The sequence below is a fragment of the Triticum urartu genome, chromosome 4A (assembly GCF_056163025.1).
Source record: "Triticum urartu cultivar PI428250 chromosome 4A, HENAU_Tu73, whole genome shotgun sequence".
Taxonomy (NCBI): Eukaryota; Viridiplantae; Streptophyta; class Magnoliopsida; order Poales; family Poaceae; genus Triticum; species Triticum urartu.
The window spans coordinates 157964907-157978575 of NC_141876.1; the positions used below are offsets into that span (position 1 = coordinate 157964907).

Below are 13669 nucleotides of genomic sequence, written 5' to 3' on the forward strand. Positions count from 1 at the left end.
ACGACAGATGGGTGTTTTATAAGTGCCAGAAGCATGGGGTAAGTTATACTGTTCGATTTACATTGTTGATGTGATTTGGCTTAGTTCTGGATCCAAAGATTGAAGACTTATTCATCCAATTCGTCTCTGGTTTGGATAGGTCACTTGTGATTTCTGGAGGTGGGAGTTGGAGTATGTTGAGCACCTAGTTGAGAAGTAGTATCTCACTGGCGATGCGGCAGTGGATGCTATTGGTGCGGCGGGGGAACGCAGGGAGGAACTTCTGAAAGCACAAGAACTGTTCTATATGAATGGATATGTCAGCAATGTGAAGAAGGTTTTGAAAAAGAATGACAGTGCCAATCTGATGACCAGGCAACAAGCTTCTGCACTGATGATGCTTGGGAGAGAGCTGGTGATGCTCATGAAGATGCTGGTTGGTGTTGTGGTGGTGCTGGGTCTTGCAGGAATGGTGGTGATCATGCTGAAGAAGTGAAGATGATGATGTTCTGGTGTTGCTAGGTTCTGGTGTTGCTAGGTCTATGCTGGAGTCTTGTAATGGTGGTGTTGAACCCTGGTGCTAGTTAATTTGTGTCTTGTAATGGTGGTGTTGAACCCTGGTGCTAGTTATTTTGTGTCCTGTCTTGTAATGGTTGTGGTGAATCCTGGTGAACCCTGATGCAATGTTGGTGCTTCAACTCTTTTGTTTCAACATGATGCAATGGAAAGTTAAGTGGTGGTGAACCCTGATGCAATACTTTGTGATGTTCTATTCATGATCATTGCATGATATTGTCAATTGATCAGTCCAGTTTCTTTGTGGCAATTTAAGTTAAGTGATAATGTACATGATTGTTGATGTGAAGTGCCAATTGGTGATCATCAACATTTTCTTTGTCCAATAAGCAGTAGCATGTGTTTGAATGTGAAGTGCCAATTGGTGATCAACATAATACAAGAATGGTTAAATTGTAGTAAATTTGGCATGAGAAGAACAACAAACATGATCATCCACCAAAATGGGTACACATCATCAGTCAAGAAGAGTAGTTAACATCATCATCCACCAAAATGAGTACACAAGTTCCATAAATGCTCATTTGAACACCTCCTACATGATCATAAACAGGCATATCTTTGAAAACTACCTAAAGATATCAAACATTGACAATCTTGCTAATTTGTTTGGATAATCAACTTCATTGGCTAGCCAGCTTGGGTTTCTTTTTGGAGCAGGCCTCTTCTCCAGCTGTTTCTCAGCAGCAACAAGCTTCTTCTCCTCTTCTTTCTTAGCAGCAGCCAACTTCTTCTCTTCTTCTTTCCTAGCAGCAGCTTGTTTCTTCTCTTCTTCTTTCATAGCAGCAGCTTGTTTCTTCTCTTCTTCTCTCTGTGCAGCAGCCTTTCTCTTCTCTTCTTCTTTCTATGCAGCAGCTGCTTCCCTGTCTGCTTTCTTTTGTGCCTCCTTCTTCTCTGCAGCAGCTTTTCTCTCAGCCTCTTACTTTGCCTTTTTCTCTGCAGCTATAGTCTTCATTGTTTCTGCAATAATTTGTCTGGTCTCAGCTTGAGCTTTCTTGTTTATCTCTGCTTCTTCTTTTCTTTTGGCACTCCTCTCCAGTGCAGCCAATCTTCTTCTCTCAGCCAGTTCTGCTTTCTTCTGTGCTACCTCATGCTTCTTCCTTGCTATGTCTTGAGCTTTTTTTCAATTCTTCTTCCCTCCTAGAAGCAAGGATGGCTTTCTTCCTCTCCTTCAACTCCCTATCTTTCTGATTTTTCATTGCCTCCAGCTTTTGTGCCAACTCACCTGGCCTAATGGTGCTTGAGCTAGCTTGACTACCTTGACTAGCATTAGTCTGGTTGAGCATCACTTGGGCAGCAGTTAGAAACCCAGAATAAGGTAATCGCCTCTGTTGAACAACCCTTGGTGTTGGCATCTGCACAATATGTGATAAGGTAATGGCCTCTCTCAAATATATGATACTAGAAAAATAGTAAGAAAATAACAGTAATTATGTAGTATTTATACCTGGGCAACCATGTTATCCACCATAAGATCTTCTAACACAGCAGTTGGCTCTTCAACTCCCTGCAATTAGATAGGACATAAACACTTTGTGTTAGCTGTATTGCAATCATGAATATAATGCATTTGGTTGTCAGGAGCTGCAACTCTTTATTACCTGATTTAACACTGGATCATCTTGATGTTGAGCTGTGGGTGGCACAGTGGGTGCACCATTGCCTTCATCTGGAGCTGTGGGTGTCCCATTGGGTTCACCATTGCCTCTACTATTTCCACTTGGTGGTGGAATTCTTGCCTTCAAGTATTTGCATCCAGACTTGTTGTGGTCTGGCTCACCACAATATGAACAATGCATGATTACACCATGCCTTGTGATTTTTTCCCTCCCCTTCTATGGTCAACCTCTCCAGGTGCTTGTCTTCTTGTAGTGGATGGCCTTCCTACATGCCTCTGGTACAATGGTGGCAGTATTGGGGGCCCACACATGTCCTCCCACTCTCTCCTATCTTTGCAAGGGTAGATAATGCTTTCATATGCCTTCTTGAACATTTTCTTGGAGTAGCAAGGGTCTACCAGTTCAAGAGGATCAATTCTTTCATTCCTATAGCAGGCTACCACATGAGAACATGGCACCCCTGATTTCTGAATTCTTCTACAAGTGCATTTTCTCTTATGCAAGTCAACTATGTAATCTGTCCCTCTGTCACCTACTAGAAAATACCATCACCCGAACAATCCAGATAGCATGTGTTTGCAAACTCACTTACTTTCTCAACTTGTTTCCTGATTTTAGGGCATATATTTCCTGGCCACTTGTCTGATTCAATCTGCTTGTTATAATGTCTGGTCATAAGTTGCCTACATATTCTGTCAACCATGGTCAGTATTGGCAGCTCCCTAGCCTCCAAATATACCTCAAATGTCACATTTGTTGTTCAGTAAATAACCTAACATGTTAGTAAATATTTGGTAAGATGTTAGCAAATAACCTAAGCATCAAAAAATGATCATGCTAACCTGTTAAAAACTTCACATATGTTGTTTAGTAATATATCACATTTTGGCAAATCTTTTTGAAAAGCTTTCACCCAAGTGTTGGGTTCCAGCTCATGAAGCCACTTGTGAGCATCTGCATTTAGTAGCTTCATTTCCTCCATCCCCTTCTCATATAACTGAACTGTGTTTCTCCTTGCTATCTTCCATAGTTGGTTCTTCAAAATATCCCCTTTGAAATGCTGCTGGAAGTTCTGCCACATGTGCCTCACACAAAATCTATGTTCTGACTGAGGGAATAGTTGTTCAACTGCAGTAATGAGACCCTACACATTGTATGAATGAAAGGCTTTAACTATAGCTACCAACAGTGACAAGTGCATGAAACAAGTACAAGATGAAGATCAACATTACCAAGTGTTACCTTTTGCTTATCTGACATGATAGTCCAGGGTTCAGTGTTGATGATGCCAAGATCGCTTTTCAGTGTGTCAAGGAACCACACCCAGTTAGGGGTGTCCTCAACTTGAACAACAGCAATTGCTATTGGAAAGATGCAATTATTTGGATCCACACCAACAACTGCTAGTAGTTGACCTCTGTACCTTGTTTTTATGTGGCAGCCATCAAGAAAAATCACTAGCCTACAACCCAAAAGGAATCCTCTCTTGCAAGCATCCAGACACATGTATAGCTTGCTAAACCTTGCATTCTCACCAAGGGAAACATAAAATGATGAGCCAGGGTTGCTTCTCCTGATTTCATTAGCATAATTCCAAAGCAGCTTGTACTGCCCTTCTTCACCACCATATACTATTTTCATTGCCATCCTTCTAGCTCTCTGCAACTTCATTCTGCCTGGTGTCATATGCCATTCTTTCTGAACAACCCTAGAAAAATCCATAAGGTTCATGTCCTGATCAGCCCTGAACATCTCTGGGTACTTATGTGCTAGGAATTTAGCTGTGAAAGCCCTAATCTTCCACTTCTTGCTGCATGTGTGCTCACTCACATATCTTTTCACCATGAAAGCCATAGTCCTGTTATCATATGATGCCCACAAGTACCATGTGCAGTCTTCATCACACTTTGCTTTCAATCTCTTCCTGTCATTCACAGGCAACTTGATATCAACTCTGTTCTGACATGAGTACTCTTTGATTGCAGTCCTCAACAACTCTACACTCTCAAACACTTGCCCAACATGAAACTTTGGCTTATGAAGATCATCTTCTCTAAAGGATTTGAACTTCAAATTGAGCTCTTCATCATCTGAATCAGGAGCCCACAAAACATCATTTTCTGACATGTCTTCATCAGACTGGTATGCTTCTTTCCCTTTTTGTTGATTGGTAGGAACTACTTTCTCTTTCCCTTTTTGCTTTGCTTTATCATTTGATTTCTTTTCATCTCTCTGCTCAGGTTCATCCTCATCTACATTATCTGCATACAAATCATCATCATCATCCCCTATCTCATTGTCACTATCCACAAGCATATCAGGTTCATAATCTTCATCATCACTATCACTTGCTCCATCATCTTCTTCAATTGTAGAGGTCTGCTGGTTTTGCCTGGCACTCCTCCTCATTCTCAGATTTCCACCTGCATCACCATCTAGCTCTGCATGTTCTTCATGTCTTTGATTACCATCCTCTGTATTAACTGATGCCCTCTTCACAAACTCAAACTGGTTGACATCCTCCTACTCATCACAATCAGGATACACAACTTGGATAGGAATAGGTGGCACATTTGTCTCTGCTTCATCATCTCCATGCTCTGCCTCATCTTCTCCATGATCTGCTTCTGCCTCAACTTCTCCATGCTCTGTCTCTGCCTCAACATTCTCTGCATTCTCTACATTGCTATGAACTCTTCTTGTTGGGCTGAAAACTGGAGGCAGGGTACACTACAAAAAAATACACTTCCGTGATGATACGTGTTTGTCACAGTAAGTCGCATTTTCTGTCATGCATGTACATCCATGACAATTTTATGACAGAATCAAGATAGTCATACCTGTGCTGTCGTAGAAGTGTTCCATGACATTACCAAAATTATCATCACGGAAGTGTCCACTTCCATGACGATAAATCCCGCGTCACAGAAGTGCTTTCATCAAGGGTGACCGACACGTGGCATCCACCGTAACGGAACGCCGTTAAGCTATCGGGTCGGGTTTTGGATCCGATAACCCGTTAACAGCCCCGACCAATGGGGATTTTCCACGTGTAAAATCATCATTGACTGGAGGAAACACGTGTCGGCTCATCGTTGGGACAGATGTCATCCACTCATTGGACAGAAGGCGCCTATGATACGTCAACACATGGCACGACCCAACAGAGGCCCATTCTTGTGAAAAGGCCGGCCCGTTTGACTTGGTCAAAAGGTGGCAGGCCGGCCCTTGTAAAGCCTGTTAACGGCCTGTTCGCATATAGCCCATTTACAACCTGCTAACCCAAGGCCCGTTACGGCCTATCCGAATTAGGCCCAATAGCGTCATCTGGGCCACCCAATATGATTCCAGCCCGTTTTCACTTCTGGCTCATGTATGGCCCATGACGTCTTTAGGCCCATATGAGGCCCTATGTAACTCTTGACCTATTAATGGCCCGTGGTGAAACTGGCCCGTAATGAACAGTGTATCACTTTACACCCATTAACGGCCCGTGGTGAAACTGGCCCGTAATGAACAGTGTATCACTTTATGCCCATTAACGGCCCGTTATTCTGTTGGGCCGTTTCCAGCCCATGTTATATTTCGGCCTTCTCAGAGCCCATTTATTCTTGGGCTCATTTCCAGCATTCGTTTACTTACAGCCCGTTACTGTCATTTTCTGCTTGTGGGCCAAATTCAGCCCGTGGTTACAGTCGGCCCGTTTGTGGTCCGTTAATACGTTGGGCCGTTTTCATAGCGTCATCAAATACGGCCTATTAACGATGGCCCGTTATGGTCGGCCCATGAACGGATGATTCCAACTCTAGCCCGTTTACGGCCATAATGCGGCCTGTTATTGGCCCATGTTTGGCCAATCGATCATACTGCTCATATAAGGCCCATTGATGATACGGCCCGTAGAAGGCCCATTGTTTCTACGGCCCATAGAAGGCCCATTGTTTCTACGACCCGTAGAAGGCCCACTGTTTCTACGGCCTGTAGAAGGCCCACTGTTTCTACGGCCCGTAGGAGGCCCAGTGTCACTACAGTAAATATTAGCCCATGGTTATTGTGGCCTAGTTTTAAAAAATAGGTTATTGCAGCCACTAGCAAATCGTGAAAAAAGAACTGCAATGACTACAAGCAAACAAATAAACAAGACAACAAGGAAATAAATAAGAAAGCAACTTACGCTAGGCTATCACGGCTATCACACATATTACATCCACTGGGCATCAAAGTTCGTCACCAGTGCAAATAAACGCGCCGACAAAAGAATATACAAAACTGAGAGCACTTCAGAAGGCACTAGGCCTGGCCAGGTCGCCCCCCCAAACAGCTGAAGAAGCTGAGTAGACCTCAGTTGTGTCAACGATAGATGCATCATCACTAGATTTAAGGCATGATGGTGCGCACGGCAGTCCTCTGACATCTTCATTGCATCTTTGACTTCAAGTTGGAGCTGAGCTAAAGCAAGCCTTTCCTCTTTAAGTTGAGACTGAAGAAGTCGAACTGATTGAGGCAGCGACTGAACAGAGGTTGTCTCACACCTGCTGGTGAGTAGCTTCAACTAACTGTCTTCATCAAGACAGGACCTTGGGGTCATCTCGCTGTCCTCAAGATGGTTTGGCTCACTATCTTCCCTAAAGTTCTGCCTGGCATAAGAGATACGAGTCTGAAAGAGAAACAAGCAGACACGTAACAGGTTTCACAATTATATAAGAAAATAAATGGATCTGTTCTGCATAAGGAACATGTTTTTACAACTACAATTTGAAATTGGTAGTTGTTGCAAACATCCAATCAGATGTAAACAGCAAAGCAAACAGCAGTGGAGGAAACGATGCCTATCCAAATCTATACTAGAACAAAGTTTGAAGGCTTGAGAAGGATGAACTTACACTACATGTTAACACGGGCTGGACAAAGCCCTTCTCCATGTTGATGGAAGGATAATTCAATAAATTCCCCAAAGAAAATTCTTTATAAGCGTTGCCATTATTCTACATTTTGCAAAGAGTAAATATAGATCAAATAATATTGGAAGAAACAGAGGATAATGAAGCTTAGGTGCAGACTGATGATACATAATCAAATAGCAATTAATTAAGTACAACGTTACAAGGCAAAAGGGAGAGAGGTACCGACAAGAGCAATGCAGAGCCCATTATTGTTTTGAGATCGTATGATCCTTTGAGCAAGGAGATTCATCTGAAATTAGTTTTCATACAAGAGAGAAGGTAAGGCACAAGCAGAAATTTAGGAGTTCAAATTTTGAATTGATATCATAGACAGTACCTGACGCTGGGCTCCCAGCAGTTCTAATAGGGGTTTGGCCACTGGAGTAGGGGTAAAGTGTGGCATAGTTGGGACTATGTTTTCTGTGGCTGCTGATCTATCGGATTTAACAGGTATCACTACCTTTTCCAAATACCTAGTTTGTACTCCTTGAGGATCTGCACTCACCCTCTTCGTTTTGGACATCTATTACGAAAGAACAACATTTGACTGGAAAAACATAGTGTGACGACACATGGAATAGGTACAGAAAATGGATAGGTATGGCATATACTCATATATGATGCTTAAACTAAGCAGATGGTGTAACAAAGTAGAAGTAATGCAAGAGGTCAGATGCAAAATATGTGCGACCAATACAACTTTGCAAAGTTAGAGCAAGCACCTTGATGGGTGAATAAGATAGGCCATCCTCCACCATGCCAAGTTTGTTAGCCAGTGGATCGTTCCGTAATATTCCTCTCGTGCGCCCATTCTCGTATTCATTTTGATAATGTTCAATATCTAACATGCATGAAAACATAAAAACATGTGAGATTTTCTTTGTAATGCAGAAGTGATTCTAATCCAATACTGCCTCCCTGTAAACCCCATTGTGCTATCTCTGCAATTCTTTTAAAAGATGCCATGCATGCTGTAATTTGTTGTGTGCATTAATATAATGTGGCTTACTACTCAAAATATGAGAGCTCCAGAAGTGATGACACTTCGCAGATGATAGCTTCAACATATAGTAAAGAAGAACAAGTCGACCTGACCTGACAGATTCAAAATATACTAAGGGAGAACAACTCGACCTGACTAGTCGACCGCAAGAGAAGAGTATCATCTTAAAGAAGAGCAGAAGAGCAAGCAGATTGAAGATATTACAAGTCTTTCAATACAATGTCGGTTGGCCACCCATGATGAACAAGAGCGCACAGAGAAATACTATTCTTTCCGGTCTCTCCATATGTGGCTCACATGCATTTCGAAACTAAAGTAGGAACATTTAGCTAACCAATTAAACATCTCTCAGTTTTACTAATATCAACAATAATATCAGATATGAATTTGTACGACTAAGCTTGTTTAGCTCGATGGGTGGAGCAGTGCTATTACGACACGAACCACGTAGGCTGATTGTTGTCATCATAAAATGGGGAAAACATAAGCATGATGAGTACAGTGTTGACCGTGGCAGTGGGATGGCAGATCTGAAGCTGCAAACCGCGCAAAGGGTAGTTAGCAACTGATGTTTGCTTTGAAATAACAACTAAGATTTGGTATGGACAAGAAAGTACGGTCAACAAGTGACAAAGAAATGCAATTATGCCGTCTCTCTATATGTCACGACATGCATTTGGAAACTCAAGTGGGACCTTTAGCTAACCAATTAAATGTGTCCGTTAACTAATATGAGTATCATATCACAATCATATTTGAACAACTAAGCTTTTGAATATGAGTGTTGTGTTGTTTAGCTTGAAGGGTGGAGTAATGCTAGTACGACAGAAAGCACCTACACAGATCATAGTAGAGTACTCCCTCCATTCGGAATTACTTGTCGCAGAAATGGACGTATCTAGACGTATTTTAGTTCTAGATACATCCATTTCCGAGACAAGTAATTCCGAACGGAGGGAGTAGATAAAAGGGGAAAACCCTTAGCATCAAGAGAAAAATCAGGAAAGTGGAACTAGCTGGACCAGTGGGTGGCGCACATGCTCTTCGAAACGAATATAGGAACATTAGGTGACCAATTAAACATTCTTTGTTTTAGTGATATGAGCATCATATAAGATTCGTATTTCAACACGTAAGCTTTGGGTTGAGGTCTTGAGGAGCAGTGCTAGCACGACACGAAGCACCTACGATGATGGTAGTGAATATAAAGGGGGAAACCATAAGCTTTACGAGTATAGTGCCCGTGCCATGGCGTATCTGAAGGTGCAAACTGGACAAAGCTACTTCGCAACCAATGTTTGCTTTCAACTAGCCACTACGATTTGGTACGGACAAGAAAAGTACAGTAAACAAATTACGATCTATTTCCCGGGTGAGATCAATAACTTAAGCACATATGGAAGAGTACCACCTCTCTTGTGACGCCGTGTAGGCCTATGCTGATACGTTGAGGGTGCTGTGGGTGCGATGGCTATCGGCGGCGGGGAAGAAGACTTTAGACGGCAGACGGCCGGGTCGGGGGATATATCCTGTTGCCGTGGACGAGGCGGTCGTAGGAGCGGCAACGGCAAGGTGGACGACGACGCTATGAAGCGAGAGGAGGCGATGAAAGGATCCTGGTCTAGCGACGTGGATGAGAGACGTCCATCTCTTGAAGTGGACGACGGGGTAGGGGTAGCGGCTCCGGCAAGGTGGAGGATGGGGTGGCGGACGGAGGAGGCTGGCCGCAGTGCGGAGGTTGCCGTGCCGCCGAGGGTGTATGAATGGGTAAATGGAGGGGAGGGGGGATCTCAAACTTTGGGACGCGCTTCTCTGAAATGGGGGAAAGTTACGAACTTATCCCCCGTTTAAAATTTCGGACATCGCGTCGGTCGGGGATAGGACGGTAATCTCGTATCTCCCAAATATTTGCCGGTAACTATTTCGGGCGAGGAGAGGGTGTTTTTCCGCCCACGGTTGACGCCCATGGTGTATGAACGGGGCTGACAGGTAGGGCGGTTGTGTCACGTCTGATGGAAGTTACACATCTGCCCCTATTTAAAATATTAGCCTACATCGATTTCGGACGAGGAGAGTTTGTTTTGCCGCCCATCGTGTATGAATGGGGAAATGGAGGAAGAGACACATGTCTTTTGGACGAGCTTGAATCAAATTTGTTTTGCCGCCCACGTTTGGCACCCACCGTGTCTGAATGGGCTCAGAGGCCGTTGTGTCACGTCTGATTGAAGTTACTAGTCTACCCCTATCGACAGCAGTGTAAATCCGGTCGATAAGGATGTCAAGTGTCAGGGGTAGACAGTAATTTCCATCTCGCAAACACTTGCTTCGGGCAGCCCACAAATTATAGTGGGTGTTTAGCCGCTTCGTTCAAAACTTGGGAGAATTAGCATTCACGTTTGCCCTGGGACCTGGCAAACTAAATTCAAATCCAATTTGTATTCGATTACGAATATCCACAAATAATTATACGTTTTGTTATTTATTTCTTCAAAACCACAACAAAGATTTATTCCACCTTTATATATGATTATGATTTAGAAATGCTGTGATCTTCGAATTCAGTAGGTTGGATACACTCTGAGTCAAACAGTTATTTCATCCAATACAATATGCTCACACGAAAAATAGTTCACCTTATGTCAATCATACAAGTACTGAGGATTACCTCGCCTAAAAAATTCTGATCATTACAACACATGGACAACCTAGGGGGTCTTGCAACATAATCCATTCAGAGACATGACACAACATGCAAGTACAATAATCTAATGACAATTTCAACTGGTATCTAAAGAAGAACCGGGATTACCTTGGGCTTCAGATAGCAGAAACAGCAGGACCTCCTCCATCTTCAAATGCAACATTCTTACTTCCTCCAATTCTTGGGTTGCTTGCATAATGCGTGCCGCTAATTCCGTAATTTCCAGCCTCAAGATAAAGATTACCTCATTCATGGAAGCCACACCATCTCTTTTTGCCTCTAGTAGAGCCTCAAGCACTATAATATCTGTGCTCAGACTGCTCTCCGGCGATGTTGCCTCTGAACTGCTACCATCTGGTAACATGGATGGCGCACTGCTTCCACAAATAGATTCTGGGGTTGTACATTGTGTCCTAGTGTGAACGGCATCCTGAAAGGTTTCCGCTGGACATCAGTAAGAGATAGTTATCGTATGATCCAGGCAGTAAGCTTACATGGTAAACGACGGACGAATTATTGCCGAGCATGGCAAACTATATTTAAATGGTTTGAAGCAGCATCAGCCGAAAAAAATTAAAATGGTAGGATGAAACTAGGGATGTAAGTGGCAAATAAACGACATCCGCCAGTCCCATCTTGTTAGTTTTTGCTACCTCCCTAGTTCATTTTCCTCAAAAAACAAAAACTCTTTTGAACTATCATACCACTAGTGGACTTTAATCAGGATTAAACGGGACCCAGTTGACATCCCTAGTTGAAAGGGAGTGTACAACCGCTATATTTAAGTTGCCAATGCATCTAAGCAGTTGAAATAATCTGAGAAAGCACTTAACAATGTGGCCTCATATAAACTACGAAGACAGTCTTGTGATGAAGTTGAGAGGAAAAGTTAAGGACTCAAATGAAATAGCTAGGCATTTCTTTATGATAGTACAGCAGGCACTGCTGACATATTGGCCAACTCAGGTATAGCGTAACAACAAATAAGCATTCGAATCAAGCAATATAGCAAGGCAGACAACTGAACTATTTGTAATTCGGTAGGATTACACGTTGAGGGCACAAGCCAAGAAAGCAGCCCACTCGCATTACATTTCACATGTACTAAAACACACTGGCTTACCATATGTTGCTGTGAAGCCTAGCTGCTGTTGCAATGTTCTTTGAAGATATCGTCAGCATCCCGTGATTGCAAATCTAGTTGTTGTAGTTTATTCTGCATCATCTATTTAGGTAAAATTAATTTTAATCGCATGCACTGGTCCGAGTTGATCATCAATGGTTCATCTAAACTAATGAAAGAAGGGTGTGTGCATACACGAAAATATATCTGCTTCCCTCTATTTTTATGCTTGTTCGAGGTGCCAGCCCCAAAAGAACAAATATTTTGCTTGATGGGGTCGGAAGCTCCATAATTAATAGAAGCATCAAATTAGTCATGCAACTTGGGAAGATCAAGAACACACAAACAAGTAATGAACAGAGGCTCGGAGCAGTGATGTAATAGGTAGCATAAAAAATGTAAGGTAAAATGAACAAAAAGCAGCGGAACCACATGCTAGTTTGCTGATGTGTAATTAAGCATAGAGAACATTAAGCAGTCTGATGGAACCAACATGTGGCATCCGAACAAAACTAAAGCATATTAACTATATGTGCACTGGTATGTAATTTAGCACATGTAACATGTTCACTGCCAGAAGTATGGCCCTACAGGTGCAAGCAGAATAACGCGTCTCATGAAATACTGAATGACGCCCTGAAGAAATTCAAAGGTGCGGTGCTTATGCTAGGAAAGTGAACGTAGGCGCTGGCCGTTGGATAATAGCACCTGATTCTCAGCGGCGTATGGGTATCGTTGTCATACTTGATAGTTAAGGATCGTCGATGGTGCTCGTGTTGCGGTTGAGTTTGGGCCGGCTGTCGCCGTCGCTGAAGCGGCTCCGGTGCTACGGTTGCGGTGCCTGTCGACATACAAGAAAGCTCATCTGTGGTAAGTGAACAGTTGCACGATAAAGAGAAAAACCAAAGGAGTACAAATCAAAATAACCTGATGAGGCTGCGGCGTCGGTAAAGCAGGGCCGGTGGAGTTGAATATGGCGTCAGTGGAGCGGGTCCGGTGCAGTGGACGAAGGCTTCGGCGGGCGCGTTGTACAGTGCTTTCGGTGAGGCGGATCTGTTGTGGCGGACGAGGGCTTGTATGAAGGGCCAGCGAAGGGGCCGACGAGGGAGTCAGTGAAGGTCCTACACTATGGTGGACGAGGGCGCCGGTTAAGTAGATCCGGTGCGGTGGACCATGATGGTGGTCAAGGAGATCTGGAGCGGTGGACAAGCCAGTCGCTGAAGCGGCTCCGGTGAAGTGGTGAGTTGGCAGTTGGGGGTTCCAAGGTGCGAAAGGTAGACCCGATGGGGTGTGAGGTCCACCGCTGCAGCGGAGGACTAGATTCGGCGGCTTGCCGTGGTTGGGGGGTCGGGGAGGGAAAGGGGAGGGGCTCTAGGGAAGAATGTTGGGGGCAAAGAGGGGAAAACTATGGAGTTACCAAAGCAGCCCTTTTCCGTTCATGTGGCAGGGGTAAAACAGGAATATCACAGGGCTAAACTTTCGGGCGCGTGATATTTCAATGTGAGCGGGAAGTTTGGAAGCTTTCGGCGCCTAAAATTATAATTATTCTGCTCTCGTACGACCGACTATGATATCTTGGCCGACAATTCGTTTGTTTTGCACGCAAAAAATGTGCAAGTTTTGAAAATCAATGTCTCCAACTCAAAACTTAGATTGTCCATTCAATTCAAATATGGATCATTGAGCTACTACAAGCAAATACCATCATAGGGTCCAATTCAAATG

At 43.5% G+C, this 13669-nt stretch overlaps 1 pseudogene; it reads right to left on the reverse strand.

Moving 5' to 3' along the window:
• Positions 1-1643: 1643 nt before the first annotated feature.
• LOC147975230 (uncharacterized) overlaps positions 1644-13669 on the reverse strand; it is a 56142-nt pseudogene continuing 44116 nt past the window's right edge.